Here is a 13,811-nt window from a genome sequence, read left to right as displayed (position 1 = left end):
GTGTATGACCGGAGGTTAATGCTAATCAACCGTTTCCTTTCATTTTTCATCAAATTTCTAATTCTCTCTGCTTTTAAAGAAGCATTAAACGAATTTAATAATTTTTAAATTGCAAAAAAAGTAAGGTGAAAATTTGCTGAGCGTATAGATCTACATATTAACAGTAGGGGAGACGAGGTCTCTCATCCAGAGTTTTGAATAATATTTATAAAGTCATTCGCCCGTCAAGAGAATTCATTAGATTCTAACCGGGTCGAAATATTTGTCACAAACATTTTCACTCCTGTTTGTCATTTTATTCACAATCAGGTATGATTATTCGTAAATACGGCTTTATAATGGAAAGTAGCCCCGAGTGCTTGTTCTCCAATCAGATTTGTTGACATAACTGTCACATGACCGTAAAAGACAGCGAGGATTTTTACAAACCGTGAATCCCTACTGTAAACACTTGAAGTATCCGAATAAGTTACAGTAATAACATTTTATTACTCTAACAGTTGGTATTAAGGGGGTCCTTGTTACGACATAAGTATATCTGCATTAACACACGGTGCCAATATCGATAAAGTTACTGGTAAACAGAAATACCAACCGGGTCAAACTAATTAACCAAATAGATACTACAAATACCACTTCTTGATGAACGGTATAAGAAAACATCCCGAGTGTCGTTTTACTACCTGCTTAAGAGCAAATAGGCTCATGCTGTATCTCAAAGATGCATTTATAACCTGCGAGGGTAATGAAAAACTATTGGAAACGAAATTCGTGGATGTTGTCCATCAGTAAAAAAACTATTTTACTAGCGTAATGTTTACCTCACACTTATAGCAGGATAAACGAAGTGTACAGTGATATTGCAGATGTGTCATAAGAAAGCTAGATGATGAATTTTTAAAGGTTGATTTGTAGTAGACATTATATACACTACTGATAACATATGTTTCGAGTGGATCACATCTACGTTACGGTAAACATATATCAGTATAGGATCCTCAAACAAGCAAACCAACAATAGCCATTTAGAGGCGTGTTGTGTTGTGTTTTTAACATGTAAGCACCGGAATTTGAAGGTCGTGGGTTCGACAATCGGAAATCCTCGTCTGACTCCGCTACTCTCCATTCAAACACCAGTCTTTGTGCGAGGTACGAGCCACCCGAGGAACTCCGAGTGTCGGAGGTCAGTGTGCGAGGTACGAGTCACCCGAGGAGATCATGTAGAGTGTGGGTTCGAACCTCGGCCGCTTGTCCTTCAAGTCGATAAAAAATAGAAAACACCCGTTCCTTTGCCAAGCGCTTGAAACTTTGCAGTGAAAGCTGCGGGTTCTTCGAATTAGACCTTAAAAACGGTGGTCCTGTGACGACACGATAAAAAACCCACGACTCTATGATTCTGAGTGCTGAATAAAGGCCTAAATTCGAAGCCCTTCAGCAGCATATGGTGATGTCTTTATATGAATGAAAAAATTCGAATGGGACGTGAACAATCAATCAATCAACATATATACGGTACTATAGATATTTGCTAGTATCATGATTCAAACGTAATAACTAGAACTATAATACAAATGTCAAGATTTTTTCAGAGATGGTCAAAACTGTTACTTTAAAACGAACAATATGACCCACGACTAGATTGATTATTTGTTGTTTATTAAACCTCACCATATACAGTGCATGCATGTATACCGATAGAAGGCCTTAAATTAAGATTTAAATTCTCCCCTCTCGTCCATTCCTTGAGTTTTAATCGTGCCAATGCTTGCCGTGACTTCAAATTTTAAGGTCTTGTTCAATGGATTCGTGGCGTTTACTTCTTGGCGAAGAAGCAGTCACTCCTCAATTCTTAGGTGTGACGCGGAACCGGAAACGAAATTCGAACTGAATATCTCTCGATCAAAAGCTCAAAACAAATTAATAAACCCAAAGTATAGATCTATAAAGCATCAAATGTACATAAAATGTCAAGTGTTGTCACTAAAAAATATTGTTAAAAGAACTTTGAGAGAAAAAGAGCAAACAGTATACTGCATTTTAAGTAATGCCATTTCGAAAATTGTTCCTTTTCAATTAATTTTTAGATGAATGGACATTTTCTTTGGCTGTCGTGCTACAAAACCATTTCCTTTTTATTTCTTTTCCGTCACAGAAATAGAATCTGCCATCTAGAAGTAATTGGAATTAATTTTCCCCCTTTTAACGCAAGTCTTTGAAACTTTGCAGGGCAATTATTTGGATAAAATCAATATAAATGGTCATATTATTCTATAAAGCCGTCAGAATACGCAGAGTTTAGCTGCCTTTGCTGGTTTTAATCTGATGACAATCTGGCCGTTTGTTTGGGTCATATTTGATCTGTGAAACAATTTCCCGCGTCGATAATTTGTGAACAACTCCTGCAGCCAAATTTCTCAATTCACCCAAAGTAAAGTTGAACAAAATAGAAATAAATATTCCATTTTTTTTTTTTATTGTTTTGTTTCTTTTCATTTATAGTATTCCAGATTTTAAAAGAAACTACAGATTTTTAGTTAGATTGCATATCTCTTGTGTGTCTTTTGTGTAATGATTTGGAAAAATACGTTTATAACCAATCCTGAATATTTTTGTAATGGTAAGAGGAGGCACGTCTGTCTACAGATCCTGATTTGTCTTGAATCATACACATTAAAAAGGAAGACATTCACCAGAAGAAAAAAAATCGTTCTAGAAATTATGTCAGAATTTGCTTTGCATTTGGCTACAGTGCATTACATCGCTATAGAGAGTAACCAGAATGCCACCAAGGATTAGCACGGAAAATAAGCGAGAGAAGCGATGATGAATGAAGCAGCAATAGGACATATGGTCATTCAACAATCATATGTGTTCAGGCCTTTGGTCATTCATTCTCTATGACCTTTAGAACGAAACGAGAAGTTATCTCTTATGAAAATAAGGGAACATATTTAGTTAAGGGTTGATGTATCTTACTTGTAAAAGACAGAATACATTATATTAACAATGCAGAACAAATATTCCCGGATTTTCAGACATGTTTCTGCTTCATCAGAATTACGAATTACACCTGGCTTCAAAGTCTGTTTTGGCGTTTTCTTCCTCTGACGAAAAATTCCTTTTCCCAGCGGGAACAAAAATTTGACTCCCATGTAACATCCTTGTAAATTTTCAGATGTTACTATTTTGTGTAAGAGGGCGTTTGAAATTCGAGCAGTTTGTTACTAAAAATAGGACTTTATGGAGTTCACTATGTTGGGCTAAATATGAATCATGACCTGTTCCGAATTGTTACAATTGCTGTGAGTTAAATTATTCATCTGTTTCTCTACAGGTGTAAATTAGGTACTATATCTAGCTTATTTAATGTCTTGTTTTCCAGTTTTCAAACACATATGACCATGAAAGCCGTTTCTGGAAGTTTTATTTACGTTATATATTAGAATATATATATATATATATATATATATATATATATATATATATATATATATATATATATATATATATATATATATATATATATATATATATATATTTCTCTGCTGGCCATGTATAAACTGGAAAGCTTTAGAATCGAACAACCTTGAAAAATCATTAATAGTGTTTTATTTTTGTTTTCTGTTAACTTAAAAATTTGTCAATTTCAGCTACAAATATATAAGAGGCGGCTATCAGTGCTAGATCTAGGGCTTTAACCTGGATATGTGTTTATTTTATGGACACTTAATCATTATGTCGGGTTGCATTTTTTAAATAGACAAAGATATATGACACTCAAAATTTGCATTTTCATAGCCACGGAAAATAAAATATGTCAAGCGTAACATTCATGTGTAATGGATGTTTTTTAAAGACTCATTTTACACATCATAAATAAAGTAAAGGGTTAAAAGGAAAGATTGCCATAAAAAGAACGAATTGTTGGGTCATTCGATCACTGTATATTTCAAAGTTGATACTAACGTATTAAATGCACCAATAATCACCGCGCAGAAGCGCAAATTATGCAAATGCAGCAAGACCACAAATAGTAACAGGAGACTTCTATAAGAAATTGAATACACAATGTGTCGTATTGAGTTTTTTCATCCATAATTATAATAACGATTAATTCATGGGAGTATGAGTAAACTAAACCTGCGATCGAGGTTTAACTAAAAACAAGCTTTGAAACAATTTTTTTAATACACAAAAAAATATAAACTCATTTTTTTACGTTTCCCAACTAATTTGATACTCAGAGGCATTTTATCTTCACTGTATAGTTCACGTATATTTAGAACCGATAGAAAAACTTAAGTTCATCATACCGTTAAGTTATTTGTTGGTTCTCTTAGACAGTAAAATCCAAATATGAAACATGTGGCAGACTTTTGTGGTGTCTTTTATTAAAAGTTCACTGGGTTTAATCGTTTCAACATACATGTATGAATGGCAGTAACTATTGATAAAACGTCTGACTCAATATATTTGAATTTCAAGTTGAAGAACACAACAAGTGTTTTCTTCAAAGCTTCTTACCATTAATATTATAACTTTTATGAATAAAATCTGTTTTACAGGAATAAAAACTAAGTCAGGTTTTAAAGGAGCACAGTTTGTACCCATGGGATTTCCAACTAGGTGGAAGTAATGGTATTTGAAGCTTTAAATGTTTTCGATGAGGAACTCCAACATATTTTTGATATTAAGCTCAGTATACTGTATGTGATTTTTACAATATTTTTTTTGTTGATGACCATAAAAAGATGTGAACATTTCATCTATGAAAATTCATGATATATTTTTTATCGGGAGGGATGGTAATATAAAGGGTACAGAAGCCGTGCGTTTTAAGGAGACAATTTAATGCCTAGGTATAAACTCAGACACCCGCTGATGGCGCCTGACAGCATCTCGGTCATGGAGATTAATCATAGAGAAAAAACAACCAGAGACATTCACCTACAATGGACAAAGGCCAGCATTAAAAATACATGAGAAAAATACACGGCTCATTGTTTGTCGTTTGTCCTTAATACGCTACAAAATATAACACCAATGTGGATGGCTTTTCTCCTTTAAGATTTGCTGTATTAACTACGTTTTACTTCTGCACAGAATGTGTGTGGTCAGTGTATTGTATTTCAACAGGTTATAATACATGTACATCCTGTCCGAGAGCTTTTCTTTGGACAAATAAAAACAGAAAAGCTCGATCAAAAATATTCATGAGTGATTAAATTTCAGAGAAAAAAATTGTTCCGAAGAGTCATCGTGTCATGTTGCGCTGTTTAATTTGCTACTTAAATTAACATCCTTCGTTTCAAAACCATTAGACAATTACATCAATGCGCCAAAACTAGAAAACATGAGTAGAGCTCTGCGCGCACTTAAAATCAAAATATATCTTAACAGGTTTCTCCATGTTTTCTATAGCGTCTCAATTTCATAATATTATGAGTATATTTTGTTAATGGATGTTCAATTATCCCGCAATCAATAAATGAGTCAGGCAGATTTCACCACCTCGTCATGTGATTTTTTGCTTTTGATCTTTGAACGCAAGACAACAACAAAAAATCAATTCAGATAAAAAGCATTCTTTTGGCGGATGAGTGTTAATGGAAACAAAGAACATGTAGCTATTAGCTTCAGTAAACATCGATGTTATGCTTGATTTCTGGAAAACTGACAAAGCATGAAGAGGGATAGACACGCCTGTAGTATCAGCAACCGGTTATCAATCAAAGTACTCAGAAGTACAGAGAGCCGGGCTCATTTACAGAGTAGAATGGATTTCTTACATGAATCAAGTTTATATTCTGATGAAAAAATCATTTTAAAACTATCAATATAAAAAAGACACTGACAGAGAGTCCGATTTTGTCAGAATCAGAATTAATCTGGTACCGCAGCTGAATGTAAACAAACAGGCCAGTTGCTTTCTCCTGCTTTATTAAAAACTGTAGCATTTAATGGGATTATCAAAAATCCTTACGCTAATGAACTACACTTTGACTTAAAGTTTTCAAAGTCATTACTACTAATGTTTATTTTATATAGATAAAACTTCGTTTTATTTTTGTCTTTATTTAGCGTTTGTATTATCTCAAAAGCGGTTGAGAGTACATTTTTTGCACGTAACTTTAAAATGGCGGCTAACAACATCCTGCCTTACCGGATACATACTTAATTGCTCTTTGAGCAATAAGCCCGGCTAAAAATCTCAAGTCCGAAGGTCAGGTTGTTTGACAAGGGACTTGTTAAAATAAAAAACTAGAGAGTTCCAAGGAACGCATGCGTCGCTTGCTTTTAGCTTAATTCAAAACTATATATAATTTGGGCAAGGATAGTAAATTTAATTATTTAGAACCCAACCCCTCGAAGATAAAATGGATATTCATAGAGTTTAAATTATAATAATTATGAATATTTATGAATATATCAAAACGTGATTTCAAAACAATCCTTCGAAAGAGAGAACAGTCTGTCTTTACAGAAAATGTCACTCTACTCACATCCATATTGGAAAACCGATCCCGATGTATTTCAGAGCACTTAAAATTTTTAACTTTTGTGTGGTTACTCTTTTTGTCCCCCGCTTGAAAAGTGGGGGATATTAATTTGAGTTGCAAAAGCAGCTGCAAAACGCTTTTGTTTCCACACGATATCGAATTATTTTGCAATGAAATTTAGCATTTTAATAATTTTGAAAAAGGTCAACATAATTAAGCAAATTCTGTCTGTTATAACACTTTCGTTTCCACACGATATCCTAGAACCATTTGAGCTATTGCAATGAAATTTTACAGAACAACTCCCTGTGGCCTGAGACCCCTATTGATTTTGAGGTCAAAAGGTCAAAGTTCAAGGTCAAAATTATACATGTATGTGTGTAATACTGTTATTTCCGCATAAGTGGCTTATGCAATGTAATTTTATACCAAAACTCCCTAGGCCTCTCTCACCCCTCTCAAAGTCCCCCGCCCCCTTTGTTTTATTTTTTATGTATTACATGTCGTATTTTTAGCTATTTTTAGCACAGGTAAGACTTATGTACGTATAAAACAGGTTTGAAATATTCTTAAATCTATTAGAACTGTTTAATAAAGGCTAAATAAATGAAACACCATGGATTGTGTAAAATTTTGATAATATTTAGCATGAATATATACATGTATGTAACTTTACTTCTGCATATACTTCATGGCATTGAAAGCGCCACCGTGGTTTAGTGGTATGTCTCCCGCTTCCCAAGTAAGAGGCCCCGGGTAAAATGGATATTCATTTTTTTTTTTAAATTATAATATTCATTAAAAGAAAAATTTATAATATATCACCATTACAGTGTGATAAATATTCCAAATAAAAAGAATCTTCTATACACATAATAGAGAATAAGCAATCAAATCTTTATACGCATATTGAAATACATGTATTTTATTTGCATCAGTATACATGTATACATTTAATAATTCTACAAATTCAGTTCAGAGCACTTTATTTTTAACTTTTGTGTGGTTACTCTTTTTCATACAGTGGCAAAGCTCATGCCATGAGCTCATACACGTGTATAAATGTTTATTTACAAAGTCCTATCTTTTAAATTCAAAAGACGTAAGTTAAATTTTATCTTCTTTAGTACTGGTATTTTTAAAAATGTTTTATGACAAACAGTGAACGTGCTAAATAGCATTAAACTACATCTTGAACATCAAGAAATATATATATCGATACTGTCAACTTTTTTTCAAAATTTAAGTCAAAGGTCAAGTTCTAGGATAAATACCTCGGTAACCATAGAAAAATACAAAAACTATATTCGAAGTTTTCATTCCTTTGCCCCATAATCGAAGTTTAGGGAGAATAAAGTATTTGGTCTGTCTGTGTGTATGCAAGCTTAGTCTTGAACGGTTGGTGCGATGGTTTCATATGTTTTTCCTAAAACATCAGGCGCCCTTGGCATAGGGTACAGGGCTACATTAAGGGACCAAAGTTTTACATTACTTAAAACTGTGTTGAATTTATTCTGTTGAATGCAGAGCACTATTTTTTTTTCTTCCTGTGTGATACGACAGAAGCTGGACTTAACTGAGTAATTACGACAATGCTAAAGGTCACTCTTGATGAATTCATTCCTCTATAACTTAATCAGTCCAATATATAAAGTGCTCAGAAAACTAGCCTGACAAAGTTCACCCACAGTTCACATCATTGTCTGAACAAAGTACAATAACAATGCACGTGCAAGGACAAAAGCACGCGCATTTCTCACGCTCCTTTCTGTCGCTCTGACCATTTGGTCTCCCATCAGTTCCAACAAAACATGACCATAACCGCCATGTTAACATGTAACTAAAGCTTTGTCATCGGCTTATCGGCTAGATTACTCCATCTGTAGTTATTATACATCGTGTTTCCCTGTATCACATTCTATGACCCCACCCCCGGTATATACAGATATCATTTTCTCTTGGTGTCACGTTCTATTGGGAACGCTTTGTCATGATGCCAATGGTATGTGCAGGCCTAACATGTGGTATCAATTTTACTTAAGATACGCAGTTTATTTTATAATTTCATTATGGCAGCTACTAGGATTTTGTAGGGTAAAAATCTAGACATATTTGATTTACGCTGATGTCACTAAGAATAAAGCTGTCTGAATTTCTTGAAATTGCATGATTGTGTAATCTTATGGGCCTTTTAAAAGTTCAACACTCTTAAGAATGTAGAGTTAGATTGGCATAACAATATACTATTAATGAAATGTAATTATGGGGAGAATACAAGACAATTAATTATTTATACCTTCAAAATTGATTGCTTAATCATAAAATATAGGTAATCAGAGATTAACAAGCAAATTCAAAGAATTGTGACCCCAAACTTTCGGTGTCTTTGTTGGTGAAATGTCATTTTTATGGCATGTTGTGTCAAATATGAACACCCTTCATGTCTTTCAGTTATCACCGAAGTTGATTTTTTTTTAAATTAGGTCAATCGTAAAGGTCAAGGTCAAGGGGTCAGAATTCATAGCATGCTCGAAAATATTTTGTCACAGGAAATGCACATGTCAAATATGAAAGGCCTACTAGTATCTCTTCTTAATCAAAAGTTATAAGATGAAATTAACATTTTTGAAAATTGGATCAAACTTCAAGGACAAGGTAACAAGATCTCATAGTATATTTAGAAAGGTCTTGACTCTTGTCAGAAGCAATACACAGATTTAATATGAAAGAAACGTATACCAATTTTAAGTATTTAATTTTCTTAAGTAGGTCAAACCTTAAGGACATGGTTTGGTGGGCAACAAATTATACTGTATTTAGAAAGGTCTTGTCCCAGGTAATACAGGTAATATACACAATTATGTAATACATGTATAAAAGTTCTATCTCTTCTTATTCAAAACATATAGCCAAGGTTAAAGTTTTTGTGACGGACGGACAAACTTACAAACTGACAGACGAATGATATTTTATGCCAAGAAATCTCGTCCGGTTTTCCGCAGCAATGAAGTCAATAAAAGTGTAATTGATGCAAATCACTCATATTCCCCATTCGTAACTACTCGGCCATTTTCCGAAAGAGTTATTTCTCTTTCAGAAAATGGCCGAGTAGTTACAAATGTCATATTCACCAAACGCTGGCAAGACAATTTACGGCAGCAGATTTCTGGAGGTGGATCCTAGGTTTTCAGCTTTCTTAGTTAAAGAAAATTAAACTTGATACATTTCACCATTTATTTCTATCATTGATATTTTTACATTAAAATTAAACGAATCTATTTACATAGCCAATCAGGAAACGTCTACTATAGGTATCACACCGGTAATTGTTTTCACTATAATTCCATAAAGAATAAAAAATCGTAAAAAATAAGGTATTTGTTTACTTGAAAAAATATTTAGCAGGAGGTGTTAAAAACATTAACTGTCATATTAGCTGACACCAAAAAACAGGGTACCTGACTTTTTCCATCTGCAAACAGGGCTAAAACTGCTGTTTTACCAAACCCAAGATCAACAACATATGGGTTGAAGTCTTTTAGATATGAGTCCGCAAAACTTTGGAATTCTTTACCAGAATCTTTTAGAAATATTTAACAAGTTTAAATCTAATATAAGTAGTTGATACGGAAATTGATGTAATTGCTGTGCTTGTCGCTAATTTTATTTTTAGTAACTAGTAAACACGGTTTAATTTATTTTCAGTTTGTTAATGGTCTTTAAGTGGTGAATACTACGTCATTGTACAGCACCACGTGCACGGAGTAATAGTGATATCTTAAAAGTATGATGTAATTTTTATGCGCCCGGATCGATAGATCCAGGGCGTATATTGTTTTTGTCCTGTCTGCCTGTTTGTTTGTTTATTGTCAACTTTAAAATTGGCCATAACTTTTGAACCATGCAAGATAGAGACTTCATATTTGGTATGCATACTTTACTAATTAAGATCTTTCAAATGACACCAAGGTCAATGACCTTGTGACCTTGACTGTGGCCTATATGCTAAAAATAGCTTTTTTCACAAACTTTAACCTTCGCCATAACTTTTGAACCATGAAAGATAGACTTCATATTTGGTATGCAAACTCCACTAATCAGGTTCTTCCAAGTGACACCAAGGTCAATGACCTTGTGACCTTGACTGTGACCTCAATGCTAAAAATAGCTTTTTCCGAACTTTGTTGCCACCGGGCGCATAGTGTTTCACAAACCATCTTGTTTAAAGCTGTTTCTTGTTTATTATATGTATATGATTGTTATATTTTATGTAATAACATTATGTAGTCGGAAAATAGGTCTTCAGAGCTAATGTTCTTTGTTGATGCACCCGACTTTAAATAAATATTATCGTATCTTATCACCCCAGACAAGATCGATCATTATAGACTATATAATTATATATAGCTACACTATAATAATACCCTGGTCACTCATCTGGAAAGTGAAAGTCATCTCTAGCATCGAAAGCAAGTCTGGCAGTGTCCATCCCTAGGTGCATCATCCAAGTAAATTTGGTCCAGGTAGAGCTTATAATTACTTGGGAATGGACCTGCTCCAAAAACTTTAACCTGATCACTCATCTGGAAAATATAGGTAAAAAAATCAAGCAATTGAAGCAAGCGTGGCATTATTCATACCCATATATACATCATGCATGTAAGTTTAATTCAGGCATGCCTTATTGATCAGGGGCGTAGCAACAGGGGGGCCGGGGGGGCTGCCCCCCCTTTTTTCCCAACCCTACTTATACTATTGGAAATGTTAATAGAAAGCCTGGTTGCCCCCCCCCCCCACTTTTAGTGATGTACTGAAAATGTAGTATTAGAATTGAAATTAGTAGGAAAATTGGTACTGAAAGTAGTTGACACTGAGAAAAAGTTAACCCCCCCTCCCCCCCCCCCCCCCCCCCCCAAAAATGGTTTTTTGTTTTTGGGCCAATTTTCCCTTTTTTTTTTTTTTTTTTTTTTGCTTGTCAACTTTCAGGTAAGTAAAAAAAATGGCTTATTGATACACTGCACATGGGAATGAAGTTTTAACTAGGACGCTTAAGCCGATGCCAAAAATGGCCTTTCAAAACTTTGAATTTTTTCTTTGCCAAATGATAGTTGAGCTAAAATTAAAAAAATTGTGAATTTGGGGTTAGACACTCCTTAAGATCATATCCCATATATAAATGTACATAGATATACTCAGAGTATACATGTAACACAACTTTTTTATGCGTCAGTAAACGGAGTTTCGGGGGTATATAGCTTTTGCATTGTCCATCCGTTTAGCTGTCTGTTAGCCCGCAAAAACCTTAATCTTCAATGCCCATAACTTCTGAGCTTCATATTTCATAAGCGCATTCCTTGTGAAAACACCTTTCCTTGGGTGTCACCAAATTTGACGCCTTGACCTTGGTTATAGACCTACTTTTACGAGTTTGACCTACTTTTACACGGTTGGTGCTAGAATTTTCATACATCTCATATTTATTATGTGTTACAAGACCTATCATTGCAATTCAACAGCTTTGACCCTGTGACCTTAGTAGATTGATCTACTTTTTAAAAACTTAAACCTTGGCCATAACGTTTTAGGGGTGATGTCTAGGGCTTTCTTACTTCACATGTAATCCTTGTGACAAGACCTTTCCTTTCCCTGACAACTTTGACCCTTTGACCTGGTCCAAGGAGTTTGACCTACTTTTAAAAACCTATACTGTGGCAATAACTTTTTAACGCCTAAAAGCTATTGCTTTCATAGTTCAAATATTTAATCCTTGTGACAAGACCTTTCTTTGAAAACCAACAACATTTACCTTTGACCTTGGCCTAAGTTTGACCTACTTTTTAAAAAACTTGCACTTTGGCCATAACTTTTGAACAGGTGGTGCTACTGCTAGGGCTTTCATATTTCACAATAATTGTATTTCTGAAGGCCTTTGGGTACCAACATATTTGATTTGCTTTTAAAAAAGAGGCCCATGGGCCATATTGCCATATAGAGAAGCTTTCCATTCTGTTCTTTACCAAATTTCCCCATTGTAATACATATTGTGACCCCACCCTACCCCATTGATCATAATTTAAACAATTTGAAATCTACACTACCCCAGTATGCTTCCACATAAGTTTCAGCTTAGATTTTCACATTTTTTTTTAGATATATTTCTATGTAAAACATTGATTCCACATTAACCCAATTTATTTATCACCTTCATTATGTTAATCAAGATACAATATCTAATTATAGATTTCAGGTCCAATTTCCCTTCTAATAATGGATTCAATTTAAGTTTCTTCAATTTCCGACCCCATTTTCGATAGCTTAATAATAAAATTGAAAAATATAGACACATATATCAATTGGTATATATTGGGTACTGAGTATATAACATTTCATTCAGAAAGATTACCCTGGCAAATTAATTGGGGTGCTATACATAAATACAATTTAACAACGAAGTTTGATCATAATCTCTCGGATAATGAATCAGTTATAATATTTTTAAAAAATAAATATTCAGTTTTAGGTCTCTGGGATGAGTAAAAAATATTCAATAAAAAAGATTGTCACACTCGCAACATTTTTTCAAGTTAATGTGAAATTATATCAACAAAGATTAAAAAAAAAAGAATTTGCATTTCTTAAAATTGTCCGTCATTTAATAAATCTTAACTATAGTTTATAATTTTACACTTTTTACACATTGATTATTCTTCCAGTTTGTGGTTGAATTCCTGATCAAATCAAGCATGAATATCAAGAAGCACATTATATGCTGCGAGAAGGACAAATTTCTGATATTCCCCAACATTTATCTGGTCATTCGTTATTAAGAAATCCAATGATTATATCTCCTTATAAACCTACACCTCAATGATTTATCCCAATCTTTAAAAAAATAATATAAGTTTACAAAATTAGTCCATACTTAATGCTTCCTTATAACAAAGTACAGTGTTTTAAGTAGTTCCGGATTGCAACCAGGAAAACGCTCGCTGCATTGTTTGCGTAGGACTTAAACTTGATTTCTAACCTGAATCAAATAGTCCCTTAACTACCTTTTCAACCCCTTATGGCCTTTTATTAAAAATGTTACACTATATTATAAAACTTTCGTACATTAAATATGCGGGAATTCAAGCAGTTTCGAAAATTTCAAGTAGTTCCGGTTATAGCCACTTATCGGGATTATTAAATTGGAATCGTATCAAAATTCATTATAAATGATCAATTTGTAGAGAATTCCCTACAATGAGACCTTAACATGTAATTTATATATGTATTATATAAATAAAAATATAAAGGAGAAAACATGAT

This window comes from Saccostrea cucullata, unplaced genomic scaffold (assembly GCF_032062105.1).
Source record: "Saccostrea cucullata isolate Sc308-1 unplaced genomic scaffold, CSIRO_AGI_Scuc_v1 ctg1276, whole genome shotgun sequence".
Lineage (NCBI taxonomy): Eukaryota > Metazoa > Mollusca > Bivalvia > Ostreida > Ostreidae > Saccostrea > Saccostrea cuccullata.
The sequence above is the reverse complement of the archived record's forward strand: the minus strand, read 5'-3'. Positions refer to the sequence as shown.